At 37.3% G+C, this 15,975-nt stretch overlaps 1 protein-coding gene across 1 annotated transcript in view; it reads left to right on the top strand.

Moving 5' to 3' along the window:
- The window catches only part of HDAC9 (histone deacetylase 9), a 1,064,374-nt gene that overhangs the window by 1,022,617 nt on the left and 25,782 nt on the right, over nt 1-15,975 (top strand). The window lies entirely within an intron of this gene.

Raw genomic sequence — 15,975 nt, 5'->3', positions numbered from 1 at the left:
AAAATTTGGGGAACCCATCTTAAATATCAGTTTTCTCCACAGTAAAGTTATGGAGGCATATTGGATGAAATTATTTACACAATGCAAACCCTGTAAGCTGTTAGCAAGTAATAAAATAACAATTACTGAGTGTTTTCAGTGTGCCAGGCACTGCTCTAAGCACTCTTATTAATATAAGTTAAATCATTTAATCTACTTAACAACCCTATGAGGTAGGTACTATTTTCATTCCCCTTTTACAATCAAGTAAACTGAGGCACATCTAGGTTAAATACTTTGCAAGGACACATAGTTACTAAATGGACAAAAGCAAGCTCATAAACCAGGCATTCTAGCTCCGGAGTCTGTGGTGTTTGCCATTATGTTATTCTAGCTCACAAAGAACTTAATTCCTTTTGCAATTTTTTGTATGCACTTTTTTCTATTTCCTCCAAAAGTGACAGGTTTAAGGGGGAAATCAGTTAAACTGAAGATTTGGAGTTTTGGACATTCTGGTTAATTGAGGTTTAGCCACAGTCAGTTTTAGAAGGGCAGTGCCAAGTTGCAGGGAGCCATGGAGCTATGAATCCACTCTGGAGTCCCTTGTAAACTTTCAAAATACATCTAATCACAGAAAAATGCAAGGATTGGCAGAATTTCAAATCCCTGCCCTGCTGAGTTTAAAACCCTGACTGTTGTCAGGTGTGAGCTGCTATTTGTCATAGATTTTTTGGCTTTAGACAGAGGCCTTGACGTTGCAGCCCTGGGCCAGGCCGACCTTCATTGAAGAAAAGCAGCGTTAGACATTTTCCCACTATTAACCCCGCCAACCCTTGCTTGTATCAGAGCCAGGTCAACCTTGTACACATGGCTTTTTGAAAGCTGATTTTGAACTTCTAATTAACCATTCTCTTGAAATGTTGAGACTCTGATTATTGTTTGGTGGAGCACTAATACTAGAATATACCAGAATTAAAAGGAAAACCTGCCATCTGCTTAGAGACTTAACTTGTCTGGAATTTTTTTTTAATTCCAACTACATCTGTAATTATGAGTTTTCTTTCACTCATGTTTCTACTAAGGCAGAACTAATCACACCAAGAGTCTAAATAAAACTATGCATCTTTCTAGGACTGAAAACTCTTTAAGGACAGAAATGCTTTCTGATTATACTCAGCTGTTAGCACCCAGATGCACTTCACACATGCAATACCATTATGGTGTGCTCGAAGGTCAAGTTTGGGGAAGATCATTTGTTAGGTATTTATATATACATTATACACACACATACACAAACATAGATTATATATATGCGTATGTATAAATAAAGTATATATGTATATATAATCTCTAGTCCTCACACAATTCTGCAATGCACAATTAGTTTCCTCATCTTGTTCATGAATAAATTGAGGCTTAACAAGTTTAAATCACTCATTGGAAGTCTGTCAACTAATAGCACCAAAACCAACACTTGAACCCTGGTCTGGCTATGCTTTCAAAGCCCACTTTCCTTCTGTTAAAGCATATGACCTTCCTGTTCCCACTTCATTTCACAGATAAGAACAGAGTTCCACCAGACTTCCTGTTCCCAAGTATCCCAGGATAGACACTAGAATAGACCTCTCCTAAATAGCTTCTGCATACGTTAAAAGAGACTATTTTAATCCATTAGTGGGCTTCCTAGAACATAAGGGAATATGAGGGAAAAAGAAAACATAAACTGAAATTTAATAGGGAGCGAGCAGTAATCAATAAGTAACACAAAATGGGAGAGTATCCCTGGGGCAAATGATGACATCAGTGCTATAGCTGCACAAAAAAGCCGAAGTCTGCATCAAAGTTAGGGATATGAATTTGATAGACACTAAAGAGGTTTTGTCTTCCTCCCTAATTCTGAAGGAAGCAAATACAATTCCTTTCTGGAGGAAGTATCCCTAATTTAGATCCTCAGTATATGCAGAGATCAAATTCAACAAAATACGAGCTCAAGTAAATAAATACATACATATTTAAATAAATGAATAAAGTAAAATGCACAAGGACACAAGCCACTAGGGAAAGTCAGTAGAAAAGAGAAACAGAGAATAATAAACCTTATTTGTGGGGTTAAAATGGTGGAGGGGCATAATTTCAAGTAATGATAATAGATTTAAAATATTCATTTACTTTCACTCCTCCATAAAACTCCACTAAAAATTAAGAGGATCTTTTTTTGTTGTTTTGCTTTGTTTTGTTTTTAAGACATACACTCATAGGGATGAAGAATGCAAAAGGAAATAATAGGAACCTGGAGAGCAGATGACCATCTGTTACTGTCTTAGCAGACCTAAAAAAAATGAATTCTAAACCAGTACTAGCAGGTAGATCTCTGCCAGAGAAGGATACGTCAGACGCATGTAGAATTGTTGACCCACACACCTAAGACTTTCTATTTTATTTCATTTATTTTAATTTGTCATTTTTTCTAATTCATTATCCCTTTCCTTTCTTCACTTCTATGTCCAGCTTAAAAACACTAACTCTTAAATCCATTTGCCCTTCTACCTTTAATCTGCCTTAAAAATCTTGCCCTTTTACTTTACCAATCTAATGAAATCTCAACCCTGAATATAGTCTACAAGGAACTTTCTCTAACACTGGATGTAAATAAACAGGTCCGCTTGAGATTGTCATGAATCATAGCAATTTGATTTCCTGTAAGTTTATGAACACCAAACTCAAGTGGGCCCAGTATAATCCTGCTGTGTTTCTCAGGTCAATTTTCACTGCCTCTCTCAAACTACTTTTTCAAATTTCACTCTCCTCAAACCTCCATCTGTTTCACCTTTGCTGGCAATCTCGGCAGTAAACTTTTCTTAGAGTAAATTGCAGCTACCAAACTGCTTTCTTTGAATTGTTCATTCTCATCAACAATTAAACAACCTAAAATCTCTCATCTTAAAGAACAAACTCCAACAGCCTCACTCCTTCCCCAGTTTACCATCCTATTTCTCTCAAACCCTCCAGGAACAAATTCTTGAAAAAGGTTTCTATCTAGTTATCTTCATTTTCACAGCTAGAAATCCCTATTGGAACCACTCTATTCTGGTTTCAATCTCACTGTGGTCACCAGTGGCATTTCTACTGCCAGATTTAAAAAGTGATTTTATTAAACTTTATTTTGAAATAATTTTAAGTTTAGAGAAAACTTGCAAATATAATACACTATAGAATTCTCATATAACCTTCCCCTGGCTTCCCTTAAGTTGACATCTTGCAAAACCATAGCACAATTACAGGAACTAAGAAATTAATAGTCATACAGTACTGTTAACTATAGACTTTCATTGGATTCTACCAGTTTTGTCACTAATTTCCTTATTCTGTTCCAGAATTCAGTCTATAATCAACACATTGCATTTAGTTGTCATGTCTCAGTCTCCTCTCAACTACAACAGTTCTTCAGTCTTTCTGTGCCTTTTATGACCTTGACACTTTTGAAGAGTACTGGTCAGTTATTTTGAAAAATGTCTCTCAGCTTGGGTTTCTCTAATGTTTCCTCATAATTAGATTGAGGATATGCATTATTGGCAGGATTACCACAGCAGTGATTCAGTATCGTTCTTAGTGCATCAGATCTGCAGCACATAATGTCAGTATGTTTTATTATTGGTAAGGTTAGCCCTAGCCTGGATCACTTGATTAAGGCAATCTTCAGTATAAAGTTAGAATATTTCCCTTTGGAATTAATAAACATGTTGGGAAGATACTTTGAGATTATGCAAATATACTGTTTCTCCTCAAATTTTTGCCCATTAACTTTAGCAGCCATCAGTAGATCTTGCCTGCAAAAATTATTAGTCTGGTGTTCCAATGCCGACTTTCTATTTTCTTTACTCTGTCTACATTTCTTACTTGGAAGTTATCTGTCATGAGGAACTGTCCTTTCTCTTCCATTTACTAACTTATTCGTTATAATATTTATATCAGTATGGGCTCATGTATATTTATTCTATAGCTTATAATCCAATACTATCATTATTTATTTTGTTGTTGAAATTGTTCAAGCTCTGATTATTCAGAGCTCTTTCAGGATGGCTCCTATGTCCTTTTGACTTGGCTTCAGACAAATACAGTCTAACAATCCAATCTCCCAGAGTCTTTGAATCCCTTCCTCTTCATTAAACCAAGGTAGGTCTGATGTTTCTAGATCACTTCCTGTGGGCCACCTTTCGGTCCATGTTTTAGCCAACCAAACAAATGAAGTTAGAACCCTTCTTAACTCTTCTAGCTGCAGCATTAAATGCAGCATCTCTGCTTAGTGGGCCCATCATCCTCTACCTAAATGCTTTTCACCCTACATATTCTTTTCTTAAGTATATAATATGGATAAGTTGTTTCAACCCTCTTTACTTCAGTTTTCTCAACTATAAAATAAAGAAAATGAGATTATCTTACAAGGTGGTTTTGAATTTTTATGAAATTACATATAGAGCACATTTTCATAGGCAATTAATAAATATTTCTTATCATTTTACTTATCGTTGTTTTCATCCCAGACCATAGCTTCATAGTCACCTCTACGTCAATAACTCCAAAATTTCTATCTTCAGCTCAGACCGCAGACCTGAGTTCCAGATGTTTCCTAAACTTCTAGCTCAGCATCTTCCCCTAGATGTTGCAAAGGCACGTCTAGTCAACATGCCCAAAGCCAGTCATTATTTTTGCCCCAAACCTCAACCTCTTCCATGTTTATTGGTCCAAGTAAATGGCACCACTATCCTTCCAGTTTCGCTGGAGAGGAATTTAGGAGTTATCCTTCTTGTTGTTCTTTCCATTTCTGTCTACATCCAATCCATTACCCCATCCTGTTTGTTGTACTCCTTAAACATTTCATTTATCCAACCAATTATTTCTGTTCCCATGGCCACTGTCCCAAATCAGGCTTCCATCATCTTTCTACTGTACCATTTCTATATCCTACAAAGTGGTCTCCAACATCCAATTTTGGTTTCTCCATTTTTGTTTCTCTAACGTGCTGCCAGAGTGATCTTTTACAAAATAAGGCATATTCGTCTCCCTACCTCCTTGCTTTGAACCAGAGGTCAGCAAATTTTTTTCTGTACAATACTAGACAGTAATTATATGAGGCTTTGTGTTTCAACTGCCTAACTCTTCCATTGTAGCAAGGAAGTGGCCATAGCCAGTGTGTAATGAACATGGCTGTTTTCAATGAAACTTTATTTACAAAAAAGGGGTGTGGGTCTGTGTCTTTATTCCCGTCTTAACCCTAGGTTCTTCATGACCTTTTTTTTATTTGTTTTTTCTTAGATTCCATATATATGTGGACTTGAGGATATGGGGAGGGGAAAGGGTAAGCTGTGACAAAGTGAGAGAGTGGCATGGACATATATATACTACCAAACGTAATATAGATAGCTAGTGGGAAGCAGCCACATAGCACAGGGAGATCAGCTCGGTGCTTTGTGACCACCTAGAGGGGTGGGATAGGGAGGGTGGGAGGGAGGGAGACACAGGAGGGAAGAGATATGGGAACATATATATATGTATAACAGATTCACTTTGTTATAAAGCAGAAACTAACGCACCATTGTAAAGCAATTATACTCCAATAAAGATGTTAAAAAAAAGGGTGTGGGACCAATTTGGTTTCTGAAAAAGGAAAAATCTGAAACAAGTGGTATCTGGATATGATATTAAAATACCAGACATCAACCAAAACACCAATTGTAAAGGACACCTAAATTTCTGGCCCGGGAGATGGAGGGAGAAATATTCAACATTTCTGCCACCTGATGCACCAAACAGGTGTGCTGTAGCCACAGCTTGTGACATGCATGAAGTCATCAAGCTGTCAGAAGGTGCAGTTGGGAGCAACATGGGGAATCAGAAGTTAGGAATAGATAAAAAGTGTTCAAGAAATAGAGAGGGAGCAGAGTTTAGTGCTCAATTGTTGTTTCCCAAGAAGGCTGGTAATGAACATGTAACTTTGCACAAAATGTTTATCAGTATTGATCTTTCGTCATGGGGATATAGTGATGAGTGACAAGAACACTGAAGACACAATGATGTTGAATCAGTAGTAGTATCTACTTTAAAATGTAGTCATTATTAAAAACAAAACAAAAATAAAAACTAAGGCCACAGGGGACAATTTAACAAGTGCAGTTGCAGAAGGTGCATTTAGGTATTACTTATGAAGCATGGATTTTTATTTAGATAAAATGACTATGCATTTAGTTTTTATTTTAATTTTTTAATGAGTTTTCAATTTCAAGCGTTTTTTTTTTTTTCCCAGCTCCAAAGTGAGGTAATAGTTGTTATTTGTTGACTCCACTAGAAGAATATCTTGGTTAAAGGTGCAGTGTCCTTAGGATGCTACAAACAGAAAAATCAGTTAATTCAAATAATGGTTTGATATTTTTCATTCAATTCATGGAATTAAAGTTTTTGGAAATAAATTTGCGGAAAAAAAAACTTAGGGCATTACTATGAATGCTGTTATAAATTACAGTGAAAATCTAACACTGACAATATAATCTTTTGATTTCATATTAATATGAAAATTTAAATTTTGCTGGAGCATAGCTTAATCTTAAAGAACAGAAATGCATTTGGCATTGATTACATAGTACCAAATTCCTTAACTTTTTATAAATAATAAAATATAATTATAAGTTTAATAAAAATGTATTTTTAAATCCCTAAAAACAAAACCCAATAAGCTTGATATTCAATCAATGAAAGTTTATGGTGGTGTTCTCAAAATTTTAAATAATTTTTTATAAACACAGGGTAAAATACAATTAAATGAAATACAAAGTTCTTAAAATACAAATGATATTGATGACAAAGAAACACGTTCAGCATGGCAGTACAAAATTTCTCTCTTTGCTGCCCATTATCAACCATACTTTAGAAATGTTTGAAATGACTATTCTGCAATAATACTGAACTATTTTGTAAGTCAGTTTTCTGAACTTTGATTACATCTTTCTAATCATTTAGAATTCACTAATCAAAATATTCAATAAATGGCCCTCTGAACTCACATATGAAGGAATAACTACTATAGGAATTGCCTGTTGATCAGAAATAAAAGTAAACTAGGAAAAACACATATGAAACTTTTTAACATTTATTTTATTGATGTATAGTTGATATACAATGTTGTGTTAATATCTGCTGTACAGCGAAGTGATTCAGTTATACACATATAGACATTATTTTCCATATTCCTTTCTATTGTGGTTTATCACAGGCTATTGAATATAGTTCCCTGCGCTATACAGTAGGACCTTGTAGCTTATCCATTCTATATATAATAGTTTGCATCTGCTAATCCCAAATTCCCAATCCATTCCTCCCCCCACCACCCTTGGCAACCGTAAGTCTCTTCTGTATATCTGTGAGTCTGTTTCTGTTTCACAGATAAGTTCATTTGTGTCATATTTTAGATTCCACATATAAGTGATATCATATGGGATTTGTCTTTCTCTTTCTGACTTAACTTCAGTTAGTATAATAATCTCTAGGTCCATCCATGTTGCTGCAGATGGCATTATTTCATTCTTTTTTATGGTTGATTAGTATTCCATTATATATATGTACCACATCTTCTTTATCCATTCATCTGTTGATGGACTTTTAGGTTGTTTTCATGTCTTGGCTATTGTGAATAGTGCTGCTATGAACATAGGGGTGCATGTTTCTTTTTTAATTATAGCTTTGTTGGGATGTATGCCCAGGAGTGGGATTGCTGAATCATATGGCAACTCTAGTTTTTTGAGGAACCTTCATCCTGTTTTCCATAGTGGCTGCACCAGTTCACATTCCCACCAACAATGTAGGAGTGTGAAACTCTTGTTTTTGGACACGGGACAGCAGGCATTGAAGGCCTGTGATCCTAGCAGGAAACAAACAAGGAAAGAGAAACAAAATGATTCCTACAATTGCTGGAGCTTACTGATAAGAGGCAAGTTCCAGGCTGCAGCATAGGGAGAGAGAATTCAAAGAGTGTAGTGGTTTTTCTGAGTAGAAAATGAAGTGATCAGAGTTTGGGGGGATTGAAGTGACTAGAATTTGTGAGGCAGAATACTTGCGATAAAGTTGCTGCTCAAAGAAAGAGTTCTGGGTATCTGTACAAGAGTTTCCTTAAACCACTGTCTTACTTACCTTTCCATACATGAGGTGAAACTCCACAAGGCTGGGGAACTAACCAGTGGAAAACAGTAGGTTAAACAATTCAAGGAGTTCAAACAGAACTGGGAGTAGTTTGCATTCCCACTAGCCAGAGTGGAAAGACCTTGTAATATACAAGGCATCATGTAGAGATATCAAAATGGTTTCATCTTAGTAATAGGGCTAAATTAACTTTATACTAAAGCCTGCTCTGGAGTTAGTCTAACAAAGAATACAAGCATCCTCAAAAAGTTCATACTGAGCAATTCAAGCAATTTAACTGCATGCCCAAAGTCCAATGCTTTAAAAGAACACAGCGAAATTCAACAACCAAAAATGTTCAAATTAACAATGTCAAGCATCCAAAAGAAAATTACCAGGCATACAAAGAAGTAGGAAACTATGACCTAGAACCAGAAGACAAGTCAGTTAACAGAAACTAACTCAGTAATGCAAGGTATGATGAAATTAACAGACGAGAATGTTACTTCCAATGTAAACAGGAAAGTACAAACATACTGCAGAAAAAAATGAAAAACAGAACATGTAAATGGAAGTTTTAGAGATAGAAATAAAATATTTGATATTAAAAAATTCTGCAACCTAAAATGATTAATGGCAGATTATAAACTACAGAAGACAAAAGAAAAAAAAACAAAAACAGTTAAGCTGAAGAACAGAAACTATCCAAAGTGAAGAATAGAGAGAAAAATACTTTTAAAAAGTATATCAGTTATATATTGGGCAACATCAGTCAGTTCAACATACCTATAAGTGGAGTCTTACGAAAGGGGGGAATATTTGAAGAAATAATGGGAAAATGTTTCATAAATTTGCTGAAAACTACAGATCCCCAGATCCAAGAAATCCAGTCATTCACCAGCAAAACAAATATGAATAAACTCACACTGAGAAACATCAAAGAAACCAGACAAAAGCAAAAGCATATTACATTCAAAGAAACAAAGATAGAGATGATAAGATAAAAAAATGATAAGAAATTTTTTGTTTTGGCTGCACAGCGCAGGATCTTAGTTCCGTGACCAGGGATCAAACCTGTGCCCCCTGCAGTGGAAGTGTGGAGTCCTAACCACAGGACCACCAGGGAATTCCAATAAAAAATCTTTTGAATCTCAAAAGTATTATGTTAAGTGAAAGATATTAAAGACTACATAGGGGCTTCCCTGGTGGCACAGCGGTTGAGAGTCCGCCTGCCGATGCAGGGGACACAGGTTCGTGCCCCGGTCCGGGAAGATCCCACATGCTGCGGAGTGGCTGGGCCCGTGAGCCATGGCCGCTGAGCCTGCGCGTCCGGCGCCTGTGCTCCGCAACGGGAGAGGCCACAACAGTGAGAGGCCCGCGTACCGGAAAAAAAAAAAAAAAAAAAGACTACATAGTATATGGTTACATTTCTATGAAATTCTAGAAAAAGCAAAAGTTGTACTGTGGCAGAATTTTAGTGGTTGTCAGGGGCTAAGAAGGAGGGTAAGAAATTAATTCCAAAGGGCCAAAAGTAACTTTTTGGGTTGAAGAAAGTATTACATATTTTGATTGTTGTAGTGGTTATCATAACCTGCCCTTAAAGTTGGTAAATTTTATTGACTGTATACACTATACCTCAATGAAGCTGATAAAAAAATAGTCATGAAATGAAGCAAAAATATAACCTTTGGAACTTTTAAAGGACTGCAATTACAAGAAATAGTATTTGCAAAAAGGAAAACATTTAAATTGACCCCTACAAAAGCAAAGGAATAAATGAACAAACTGAAGGATAAGAACTCAAACCATGTACAAGATTTTATTTTGAAAATCTGTAACTAGGCTTTCAAAGATATATATTTGTTGATAGAATCATTGATAAAACTATTCTCAGGGCTTCCCTGGTGGCGCAGTGGTTGAGAGTCCGCCTGCCGATGCAGGGGACACGGGTTCGTGCCCCGGTCCGGGAAGATCCCACATGCCGCGGAGCGGCTGGGCCCGTGAGCCATGGCCGCTGAGCCTGCACGTCCGGAGCCTGTGCTCCGCAACAGGAGAGGCCACAACAGTGAGAGGCCGGCGTACCGCAAAAAAAACCAAAAAACTATTCTTAGTTGGATAAACATATTCTGTTCTGGAATGTAATGAAATTTAAGAAGTCATATGATTTTGCAGCATCTAAATTTGGTAAATAAAATTTGAAGTTATAAACGGAGAAAACTTTTTTGATAAGTTCAGCTTACATAAAATATTTGCCAAAGGTATTCTGAAAGGAGGAACAAGACAGTAGTCATGAAAATATTTGGTATGAAATACTCATTTCAATATTTTGAAAATTGGAAGTGAAAATATTTCACATTTAGCAGATATTGCTCTGAGCTTACCAGATCGCACTGCACTGGTAGAGACAGTATTTGTCAACCAAAAATATTATAGTCTCTCAAGAAGAGTAAATTAAAGATGCCACAATTTAAAATTTATTAACTCTAAAATTCTGCTTTGAAGATTTCAGGCAATTTTATGAAACAGTCCAAAATATTCAGACCACGTTGAAACGGAAAAATACCAGTGATGACTCTGTCAGTGAGATATATGACCACAAAACTGATTAACATGTGAACGTTTACCAAAAATCATAATACTGTTGGTCATTTTCTAATGTTTAGATAATATTTTGAAAGTTGGTTACTATGCTTTGGCATACATGAATTGTGCTATTTCTATATTTTAGAATTAATAATAATTAGTTGTGACAATTTTTGAATAGTACTATTTTATAGGCCCACTAGTATACTTTGTCAACTAATAAGTAAATAGTTCTATAACATATAATTTTTATTTTTAGCCCCATTTTCGCCTCAAAATTGCCCCAACATGAATGAAAATTACCTTATCACTCTATTTATACACCAGTTTCCAATATATCTTTATTTTTGCATATATACAGTGCTTAGGATCCCAAGAAAGTTCTCCATTTAGCTAAGAAATACATCCTTTTTTAAAATATATTTATTTGTTTAGTTATTTATTTAGTTTTAGCTGCGTTGGGTCTTCATTGCTGCACGCGGGCTTTCTCTAGTTGCAGCGAGCAGGGGCTACTCTTTGTTGCGGTGTGCGGGGTTCTCATTGCGGTGGCTTCTCTTGTTGCAGAGCACAGGCTCTAGGCGCATGGGCATCAGTAGTTGTGGCTTGCGGGCTCTAGAGCGCAGGCTCAGTAGTTGTGGCACACGGGCTTAGTTGCTCTGTGGCATGTGGCATCTTCCGGGACCAGGACTCGAACCCGTGTCCCCTGCATGGGCAGGCAGATTCTTAACCAGTGCGCCACCAGGGAAGCTCCAGAAATATATCTTAATGAACCTGAAAGAGACCACACTGTGAAACTCCTGGGCTGCCAGTGGGAGCATTTACTCTTCTCTGAGGATTTAGTATTCTGAAATGGGAGCAAAATTACCAGACTTGTGTTTTAGAAGGACTGTCATAGCAATGTGGGTGATAGATTGCATGAGAATAGACAGGAAAAATGCAGAAAAGAATTTCTCTTTAAAAAGAGCTAACAAGCTCTGAGCTCTGGAGAATCCATGAACATAGGCCCCTTGTATGTCCCACAGGTGTTAATAATCTCTAAGGTTGAAGGGATAGGAAGAAGTTTCGGTCAGCGCCAGCTTCTTTTCCTATGGGAACATGGTATGTAATGACAAAAGAGGACATCATTCAAACGGCAAGAACAAATTTGAGAAGTGACTCCAAGGCTCCCAATGATGATGGAAGGGGGAGGTTGTGGGGTCAGGAGGTTTTCAGAGTCTCAAAGGGCTTTGGTTGGGAAAACGTTTGGTGGATAGGTTATTGCTAACACAGACCTTCATGTGTCAACAAGTACCTCTTTTTCCAAATTGATCATTATCAAGAAAAACCTGGTTTATGCTGAAGTCTGATTACACAGTACCTGCAACATGTCCTTTCATGGCTCCTATCTGACCCAGCGACACTCCATCTGTGTCCCCCACTTCTAACTCTTGACTGTCTGCATTCTGTTATCTAGTTTTTACCTTTTAGATTCATTCTTTGCTTCACCTCTACAGACAAAATACAAATGCAGAACAATGAAAGCCAAATAATTCCCCCCCAGAAGTGCTGAGAAGTGGGAAGATTTATGCAATGGGAAAAATGAATAAAGATAGAGGATATGATCAAAGAGGGAGTGTGTGTGTCCAGGTTTAATGGAAAACCCCTCTCTTCTGCCAGTTTTATTGCCTTAGGAGAGCAACACAGTGGTGGCTGTTACTAGTATTCTACTTTATGAATAGCAGCTCCTGAAAACTCTGGCAGTACCCCTTACTTCATTTGTCTAACTTGCTAATGGGGCTATTATTCTCATGCCAACAGATAGGATTTTTCTTGCACATATGTTTCTGTAGGGGGAAAAAAAATACCCATCACATGGAAATATAACCCATAAACTGTAGGGTTTGAATTGGCTGCATACTGCACAGTCTTGCTATACCTACTTCCATTTTAATTATTCTTCTTTACAAATAGAGATAGTGGCCTATAAATGCATTATTAATGTAGAATATTTCCCTTGTTTTTATAGGCTTTGCTAAAAGCCATGTTGAATTTAAAGTTTTGGGTTATTTCTGAGTGAAGAACCTCATACATTTGGATAAAAACCAACTTCTAACATTTAATCTTAGCAGGATATTTTATACACATTAAATTTTATTGAAAAGGTCTCAGCTATTTAAAATCCGTCTCACCACTCACAGGCATAAAGGCTAAACTTTGAAGAATCATTGTCAGTCATTCTGCTGAATGATTCTCATTAATGATTGTCCTTCTGTCCTGATTGTGTTTGAGGAGTAAAGATGTTTCTTGAGGAAGAAGTACAATTCTTGAAAATTGAAGCTCTTGGTTATTCTAGATGTGCCATACTATCTAAAAGTAAGTTGTCCACTGGCCTCTTCAAGTGTTCATAGGCTCACAGAAAACTAAGATTTTCTGCCATAACAAATTTATTCTAATATCCAAGAGTGATATATGACATCAGAAGAATAACAATCATTGAGAATTAGAGCAGGAAGAGACCTTTCCTTATCATCAGTCCCACCACTATCATTTTATAAATGTGGACACTGTGCTCCAGTGATCCAAATGATTTCTCTGGGTCTAGGATGGGGTCCCGATTTATAAATCTCGACTCCCAGGGCTCCCTTTAGAGCCCGAAATACTCAGAGAAAAATTCTGCACGGGTAGCTTGGTCAAAAGACATTCTGGTGACTCTGGGCAACTCCTGGCTGTAATTGCATGAAACGGGCCTCTGATTCTCTTCTCAGTTAGATACCTGGCTTAAAGAAAGTGATCCACGTGGACTATAGGACCTCTAGCGATACAAGTCTGTGGTGGACAACACTACAGGCTTCAGAAACTTGGGGTAGGCTCCACAGGTTCAAAGAGCACTGTGCCTAATGGTGCCTTCAGCTAGGTGGTGAGAAACACATCACTTTAAAAAGGGATACTCTTCAATGAGCACTTGTCTCCAGTTTCATGATAGCTTCATCAGTGAAGCAACGAGGTACTTGCAATAGACTATGAGAAATGAAGGTAATGAGAAGTGAAGAGTAGAAAGAACTAGTCTCAACATGGTTGTCTCACTAGGTGCAATAAACCCATGCCATAAAGTCAGTAAAAGGTAGATCAGCTGAGTCACATATCTAAGGAGCAAGGGTAATTTGTTGTTACCAAAGACGATTTCTTTGGTAAAGGGAAGAATATATATATATATATATATATATATATATATATATATATATATATATATATATATTGTTTTGCCATGTGCATAATTCTTTTAAGTTCAGATATTCCTATATTGAGTCTATTTTTGTATTTTTAGGGGTAGTGGGAGGGTGGTAGAGAAGGACTAAATAAAGGAGGACAGCCGATTACAGAGGAAGAAACATTTTCGGAGTCAAGCAGTCCTGGGTGAGGATTTCAGCTCCTCTGCTTTTTAGCCATGTGACCTTAGAGAAAAATTACCTAACACTGCCTACACAGTTGTCATGAGGAGTAAATAAAATTATAAATGTCATGAGGAGTAAATAAAATTAAAATGTGAAAACACCTAGCACAGTCCTTGGCACATATTGGAAGCTCAGTAACACGAGTTTCTCTTTCCTGTAATTTGTAACATAATTTAACCCACAAAACCACCTGTTGTTTATTTGTCAGAGGCCTGATATTAGTCACTCTAGAAAAAAAGGAAATGATGACTTCTAGAATCACCTGCTCTGTGAATATCATGTGCTAAAATAACAATTAATAATAATACTTTGTGAAACTGATTATATCTGAAGGCACTTACAGATAGAATATGATATTTCCAACTTGGGTAAGATGATAATGACATTGTGATATAGAGAAATTAGGGTCTTGGAGTGGAACTGTCAATTCAGAATTATCTTTCAAAGCTGAGAGAGGTAGGAGGCTATTAAAGAATAAGACAAGACGCATTTCCATTGCTCACCTCCTAAACCTCTCTTTAGTCCATCTCTTCATTTCTATTCTGTCACTTACTTTTGGTTTAGACATCATCATTTCCTGCCTGGATGTTTGCCAGGAGGTGAAATTGGTTTTCCTGCCACCACTCTCACCACCTACTAATCCATCATCCGTAATCTCTCCAGAAGGATCTTTGAAAAATTTAAACCTGATTCTCTGCCTCTTCTGTTTAAAATGGCCCCTCATCACCCACAGGTTGAAAGCCAAGATCACTGGCATGCTATTCAAGATTGTGTGTTAATTAGCCCATGCCTACACCATAGCAGTCTCTTGCATTACACTCCATACTGCTTACATTCCACTTGTGCCTAGCAGTGGACTTTGTACCCCAGTGAACAACAGAGACTTGAGTATCTGCACATTTGTGTGCATTATTTCCTCTTCTAGGGATACCTCATCACCACCATCTTCCTCTGTTTCAGCTTGACTAACTTCTGATGGTCTTTCAAATACTTGGTCAGGTGTTATTTTTTCTGGCAAGTGTTCTCTTGCCTTCTTGGCATCAAAAGTATATGTTCTTCTTATTTCCTCTTAGGATCACATGGGCCTTCTCCATACAGAATTGTCATTGTTTGTTAACTAAAAGGGCTTTCTTAACTAGACCATGAATTTCTTGGTGTCAGGGAAGCATCTTTGTGTCCTCAACATCTGGCACAGCCTTGGCTTTCAGAAAATGTTACTTTGTGGGTTCATTCAGTTAGAACTGGTATCATTTGGTCCAAATTAAAAGCTTTATGATTCTGACTTTGGCCAGACTAGGTGATCACAGCAAGTAAAGTAGTAGTAGTAGACAACTATGCCAGAAGGTTCTGTCGACATGGGGAGTGGATGGGAGACTGGGTCTCCTCCCCTAACATGACATGACATCCATTCCTTTGTGAAGCAGTAAGATAAGGAGAGGCCAATCACGAAATGTTACTTATAGCTGGAAGGAATTTGAGGCCATCCCACTGTTTCTGAGAAGCAAAAATAAAGTGCCGAAGAGCCCTGCCAGCATAGGATGGTTAGTGGCAGAGCTGGGTCTAGAACTGGGTTATCTTACTCCCCAATCCAGTATTCACCCATTTGTCTTTTCTACTGTAGCATAACTTTATTTTAATTTGGGGGTGGGGTGGGAGTAAGCTACTTTGCGTGCCAGCTTCCCTCTTAACTGGTCAGGCTGCCGAGATACTGCTTACCTGGTGAGTCATGTCAGCACCTAGGGAGACTCTCCTGCTTTGATATGGGGCTATTCAACACTCCACAAAAAAATAGCTTAGGGGCTGCAAAAAGGCTGTT

The sequence above is a fragment of the Stenella coeruleoalba genome (assembly GCF_951394435.1).
Source record: "Stenella coeruleoalba genome assembly, chromosome: 9".
Classification (NCBI taxonomy): Eukaryota; Metazoa; Chordata; class Mammalia; order Artiodactyla; family Delphinidae; genus Stenella; species Stenella coeruleoalba.
The sequence above is the reverse complement of the archived record's forward strand: the minus strand, read 5'-3'. Positions and strand labels throughout refer to the sequence as shown.